The following is a 6564-nucleotide window of genomic DNA, read 5'->3' as shown; positions in this document are numbered from 1 at the left end:
TTGGTGAGCAAGCAGTTCCTACCCAGGAAAAGTTTAGAAATCCTGAAAGATACAGATTGGCGTACAGAAAGCTGAAAGCTGACGTGTGTGTGCGTGGAAAACTAAGGTGGCAGAGTTTAGGGAGACCCCATATCTGGAATAAGAATCAGAAGTTGGCTTTTCCCATTTCTCTTATGTAATCACTTGACTGTCAATTTCCATTTTCTCACCTATAAAATGGGCCAAGTTGACTCACCGCGCAGGATGTCGACAAGGAACAAATAAGAATTGCCTGAAAGTTTCCAAGCAAATAAAAGAAATTGTTACGACCAAATCCTGCATGGGCTTTCAGAGAAGACCTAATAGAAGATGTATTTAAAATAGTCCTTGAATTTCAACAGGCAGATTCAAGCAGACAAAGCCCTGAAGACAATTATAGCAAGGGGAACCACGGGAGCAGTCAGGTTGGAATTGCCGCTCCTCTTGGGGGCCTCTGGCAGGAGAGTGGAGGAGCACCAGGGACTTGAAGGGACAGACTGTGAACAACCTCCCAGGGACAGATGTTTCAGGAGCTCTGAACCAGCTTAGGTTGCCCCACAGGGAATCAAAGCAAATAATCCGATATTTACTGAGGACTGCTGTTTGCAGGCAACGTGCTAGGCATAGAAGGAAGCACGATCCACAGCCCTTGAGATGGTGACAATCCAGGCAAGGAGACAGACATGAAAATGCAAGCTCAATTTCGCCACCTCCTGACTTCTCTTTCAGATGCCAGCGCTGTGGCGGTAAGTGCCCAGATGTTTTGTCCACATAATGCAAAACAATTGAGTATTTGAAATCAACCAGGGATTTGCCTGAAGTTTTACCTTTTCATCCAAACATTTGATACAGAAGTCATGTTCAGCCTTTATTCTGAATATATCAAGAACTCAACCAAACGGGCCACAACAAAAGGTCCATCGGTTTCCTTAGAGGTGTAATTGTCCTTCTCAAACTGCTGCTGTCCAGTCTGAGTCACGCATCACAAATGCTGAAAACATTCAGATAATATTTCAATAGCTAAGAATATCTTGGGATAAGTGGTTTGCTTCCCCTGATACTAACCGGTAATATCTACCTGACATCATTCTAGAAGAATGAATGTCTTACTCCCCAGGGTACTTTGGAAAACCCGATCACAAAGCACCACACATCACATCAATTCAACATCTCACATAAGCTACCTCATTAACTTTCACAATCATCTCTAGAAGCTCTATTTCTGAACCCATCTTCTGGAGAAGCTGAAGTTCAGAGGGGCAAATTCAGGATTGGAGCACAAGCCTTCCAGCTCCAGAATCATCTCTGATGGCCCAATAACACAACAACAACCATAAAACCACCAACAAAAACAGCTCTCCTTTCTTGCGCAAGTACCACCTGCTTCCCTGTGAGGTGACAATGGGCCCTTTGAGGATGAGTGGAATCCTGGGCGACCTCACTGGCCCAGATAACTTCCTGCAATTTCCGGGGCATGAACCCTGACAGTGGAGTGTCTGCCTTTTCAGGCTGACTGTTCCCTGGTCAGAGGGGATCAATGACCAGCCAGGTAAGTATCACAGTGTCAGCCAGGGGGAGTTAAAAATATTCGTGGAAAATTTTAGACTGAACAATAAAATGTGAGTGCTTAGTGACCAAAAGAGATGCAAACCGTCTCTAAGGGAAAGGAAGAAATTTCTTCCATTGAAAATGATTCCAATTTGTCAGTCTCCTTTAAACACAAAGGTTCCAGAGGGGAAAGTCAGCTTTTAAAATAGCTAATTACTTGTTAAAATGTACCAATGTTCCCGGGGACAAGTTCATCTGCATGTGAATTAGGTGCCCACAGTAGTTATAATCGTCCAATTATGTGTCATAAAGGGGAAGAATAGAATTTAAGACAAAAAAATACAGTCTGTCTTGGGTCACAGGCATGTGTCTGGAAAACTGGGAGAGAGGGATGGTGGGTCCTGACCCTCAGGAAGCAGATCTGAACACTGGGAAGTATAGACCAATTAAATCTCCTGCCTGCTGCGGGAAAAACTGCCCACAAGGGGCTCAGATGTGTGCAGGAGCTGACACTCTGACTGTGGAAGTCATTTTGGAAAATCACAGAGGTTTAGGAACTCAGGAGGGGATCTGCAGCTACTTTTGCTAGAATAAAAGAGCCTGTTAGGGATGAAAGGAATCATATCCTTTGTCTGCCATCTTTACCCCCTCCAGCCACCATCCATGGTGGTCCAGGAGCTCCTAGGATTTTTGACCATCTGATCAGTCAACCCAGCAAGGAAATGAAGACATAGAAAGAAGACAACAGCCCACTCAAAAAGTAGGTCACAGAACCCCAACTCACCATTCACAGGGAGGGGGCAGGGTAGTTAAGCATCTTTTTGCTAGCCTTCTTAGTGAGGATAACTATGACTTCTCAATACTGGGGCTCAGTTTTAGTTTTCTGCTCATTTAAATATTTTCTAAATGAATATAAAATAACTATCCTAGACTTCCAGAGAAGATTTCAGGATGACCTCCAGAAGCCTGCTGAGCTACTTTGGTGTTGCAACCATTTCTCCATGGCGGATTGGAAGGAAAAGAGCACAGGAGTGAGAAACAGTGGTAGGTCTTGGGGGAATACAGGCGGTCAGTAAAAGTCAGCCAAAGTCCCATAGATTTTGGACTGTTCTTTCTAATGAGTTCCTAGGCTCTGAAATGTAGTCCTCTCTTCTCCTTACGGGACTGCAAACAAATTTATCAGCCCCTTTCCATAACCTGGGTTTATGAGAAAAGAGAGGCCCAGATAGTGCAGAGCCAGGTTTTTTAAACCAACATTCACTCATAGATTCAATGCAATGCCAACAAAAATGCCAGTATTATTAATATAAATCAATGAATTTGTTCTAAAATTCCAATGGGAATACAAAGGACTGAGGATAACTCGGATAATCCTCATTCTGCCCGCTAACACTCTTAAGAGGAATAGTAGGGCAAGTTGGGGATAATTAGGCAGCCTCAAGGACATTGCAGGGACTTCAGGAGAATTCAGGACAACAAATAAGGACAACAAATTCCAAAGGGGACTAATCAAACACCCCAGCACTAAGGTCAACAGAGCATCCCAAATTGAGGACAATAAAGAAGAAAGATAAGGGCTGGGGCACAGAGACTTAGTTCTGGGCAGAGAGACATTAGGGAAGTGAGTAAGACATCTGAGAACTAGCCAATCACAAGGAGAGTGGTGGAGCTTTAGAATAATCAGGGGAAAAAGGTGTGTATTCCCTGAGACATGACTCCACTTTGGCTTCCTTGCCCCTCCCTGGCCTGGTTCCCTGGCCTGGGAGTCCCACTTTATTTCTGTTTCTTTTCTCCTCAATAAACTTTTTCTTTCTTTAAACAAAGCTGCCTCTTCTCTCTGCTTGCTTGAGCATCTGTGAAGTTCCTGCTGCGGCTTCGTGAGACACCAACCCGTGGTGGTCTAGTGGCTGGGACTGAGTGCTTCCCCTGCAGCCTGGGATCCATTCCTGGCTGGGAGACCAGGCCTGAAAACCTACAATTCTGGCATCAGAGATACTTCCCCAAAACACACTAACTCCATCGGCAAGCACCAAGGAAATACTAGCTCTTCTCTGGGCACTGGGTGCTGACAACCATTACAAAAGAGAATGAGAAACTGCCCTAAAGGAATATAGACAATTCTTACATATCAGCCTTGATTTCCTGGGAAACTCCTCTATCACTTATGTTAAAAGGAGAAACATGCACGTGCACGCACGTGCACACACGTGCGCGCACACACACACTATCATTATCCTCAGAGGGAAATGAATGCCTCCATAAAATCATCATAGTGCTAGCCAAGTCTGTGGGGGCCAGAAAATGGTGTGGCTGTGGCTGCTGAGATACTAACATTAGCCAACAAAGAGAACATAAATGATTTTAGTAATGAAGATGGGAAACTTCAGAAGCAGGACTGAGCTTTGAGCAGCCTCTGGGCTACTCAGAACTGAATGCTTTCTGGTTCAGATCTGCTCTCTTCTTCCATCCCTCAACACTACTAACTCCTCTTCCCAGACCTTTGTTGCTTTAAAGCTTTAAAGAGAAAGAGAATGGAAGTGCACCAAGGCCACCCTGCCCCAAGGCATCTGAAGATCAAAGGTATAAGTATGGGGAGAGGGGATAGGGAAAGAACTCACTCTGCTGGACACAGGAACCCAAGTCACCACCCTACCCTTCCCATGGGTTAAAACAGTTTAGGGTAACCCCAAATTTAACTGATGCAGTTCAGACCAGGTTGCTAGTGGGGAAGAGAAATGATCTTATGTGTAGGGTCCAACCATGACCACCAATAACTGGAAGTATGATTCTGGTAAGTTTTCTTACATTCTCTCAATCTCTTTAGTTCTCAGTTATCCTAGTTAGTAAGTTGTCAACGTATCTTGAGCTCCTGCAATGCATCAGGTACCAAACTGGAAAAGCAATGCATAACCTTGATCCACAAAACTTTCATAATGCAAAAATGATATGACAGATGCAATTGTGCTCTAAAGAGTATCTGTGGCAGAAAGGAATTACTAGCATTATGGGTCTGGGATGGGAGTGAAAATTAATATTCAGAAACCCTATTTAAATGAGGTTAAAAGGCACAAAGAGAGTGCTAGTATTTGCATATTTAGCAATCTACAGGACCCAGCAAGCCTTCACATCTTTCCTGGGAGGTGAGAGTCCTGCCCCATGCACCCCAGCAGAAGGAAGAAGGAGCTTTTGGTGGAGACTGAGAGAGGTACATTCACACATAGAGGTGTAAAGCTGTACATCCCAAATTTTACTATTATGCAAACTAGTGACAAGTCAATCCCAAATTATACAGTTATGCAAACTAGTGACAAGTCAATAAAACTCACTCATTCAATCAATCATTGAATAAATAGAATAAAGGAGATCCTCCAAAAGCTACAGGGAATTGCTGGCCTTTCTCTTGAGCTATATTCTTTTTTGGGTCATTTCTGAATTACCCATTTGTTGGCATAATAAGTTATTGCTTGTTTTGGTTTGAGATCAACATATTTTGTGGCCTCTACAGGGTGTCAGATATATATCTGGAAACTCTGAAGCTGTTGGAAACTCTCCATGTTGGTATCCACGGAGATACTTGAGCAAATTGCTTTGTCATTGATCATAGAATCTAGACTCTTCTCCTGGATTTGAGATCCCCGTTTTTCCTATTGTTATTTCCAGTGCTTATTGAGAATTTGTCCTTTGTAAGGCCTTGTTTTATTTTTATCTGGGGGTACTGTGAGTAGTACCCCCAGAATTTTGGGCTATCTCACAGAAACTGTCAGCCTTTGGCAGCCTTCTTTTTGTAACGGGGTAATCTTCAGGGAAAGGGGAGGTTCCAGGTTCCCTGCCCAACCCTAACTAAGAGTGGAGCTGAGCAGGGAGGAGAAGCTTCAGAAAAGACTGTGAGAAGGAAGGACGGAGAGCAAGGAGACCTGGGGGAGTCACATGGAGCAGGGAGACATGTGAAGAAGCTACACTTGCTTTTCAGCTTTGGGCTTGTACCAGAGACTTGGGGGACATGGAAGGAGACACTTGAAAAAGACAGAGATGTGGGTGAGAGACCCATGGGGTGGCTGACAACGGCAGCCTTTATCTTGACTAGGGTTTTGATTTTGCTCCTTTTCTTCCATACTTGCCTGGACCTATCTGCCCCTTTTTTATGGGTTCCGAGCAAGAGGAGTTTTATACTTGTGGCAAACTTTTGGACCTCATTGGTCCTGCTTTGAGCCAACCCTGTTTGGCTGGGCATTTACCCACGAGGGGCTGGGTAACTTTGGATACTTGATTTGGAAACTCTATTCTTTCTCTTTTCTTTTCTTTGTTGTAAACTAACTGTATTAAAGTTATTTTTTTATTGAAGGTCTTAATGCACTAGAGTATGTTTTGTCTTGATGAGGCAGATGGCAGATCCTATTTAGAGCAGGCAGTCTGGGGGTTCCGGGATGGCCCCCACCCTTCCCTGTAACATTATGAATTCAGGTGTCTTATTGTTGTAGAGCAACCCCGATACAAAACGGGGTGCCTGACTGTGGGTCCTCACCCGCACGCTTAAAAGGACTTATCAATGCTCTACTGCAGGCACACACAAAAGGTTAATGAAAGGTTTATTTATAAGGGAAGGGGAAATGAGGAAATGTACTGCTCAGGGAGAAAAGTGGGAGACAAAGTTTTAAATGAGTCCTACCCGATCCACCGATCAGGAATCCCAAAATGGCACTCTGAGAGCTGGCCGCCAGCCAGGAGCGGTGAAGCCAGGAGGCGAGCGATAGCGAGCCCCACCAAGGCCCACGTGTTTGGTTTTTATATCCAACCTGGCTGCCCAACTCCACCTTCAGGTCCCAGCCACCTTCCCTTTGGTGGTGATGGGATTTGTCTTTTCCAATGACCTGATGGCTTTAGTCTGGAGTGGGGGTGGAGTCCACAAAGCCTGTATGGGATTAGCTCAGGACATCCTTTCCCCCTAACATTATTAGAGCAGGATTGGCCTTCCATCACTTCCTTAGGAATGGATTTTTC

General features: G+C 44.5%; 1 long non-coding RNA gene across 1 annotated transcript; it reads left to right on the top strand.

Moving 5' to 3' along the window:
- Nucleotides 1–1477: 1477 nt before the first annotated feature.
- On the top strand, nt 1478–3279 carry LOC119239965 (uncharacterized). The gene is made up of 3 exons (XR_005124047.2): nt 1478–1567; nt 2221–2326; nt 2497–3279. It is a non-coding gene; the product is annotated as an uncharacterized LOC119239965 (long non-coding RNA).
- The last annotated feature ends 3285 nt before the right edge of the window (nt 3280–6564 follow it).

The sequence above is a fragment of the Talpa occidentalis genome, unplaced genomic scaffold (genome assembly GCF_014898055.3).
Source record: "Talpa occidentalis isolate TD23 unplaced genomic scaffold, MPIMG_talOcc4v2.1 talOcc4.12, whole genome shotgun sequence".
Taxonomy (NCBI): Eukaryota; Metazoa; Chordata; class Mammalia; order Eulipotyphla; family Talpidae; genus Talpa; species Talpa occidentalis.
Note: the sequence above shows the minus strand (reverse complement) of the source record. Positions and strands in the feature narration are given on the sequence as shown.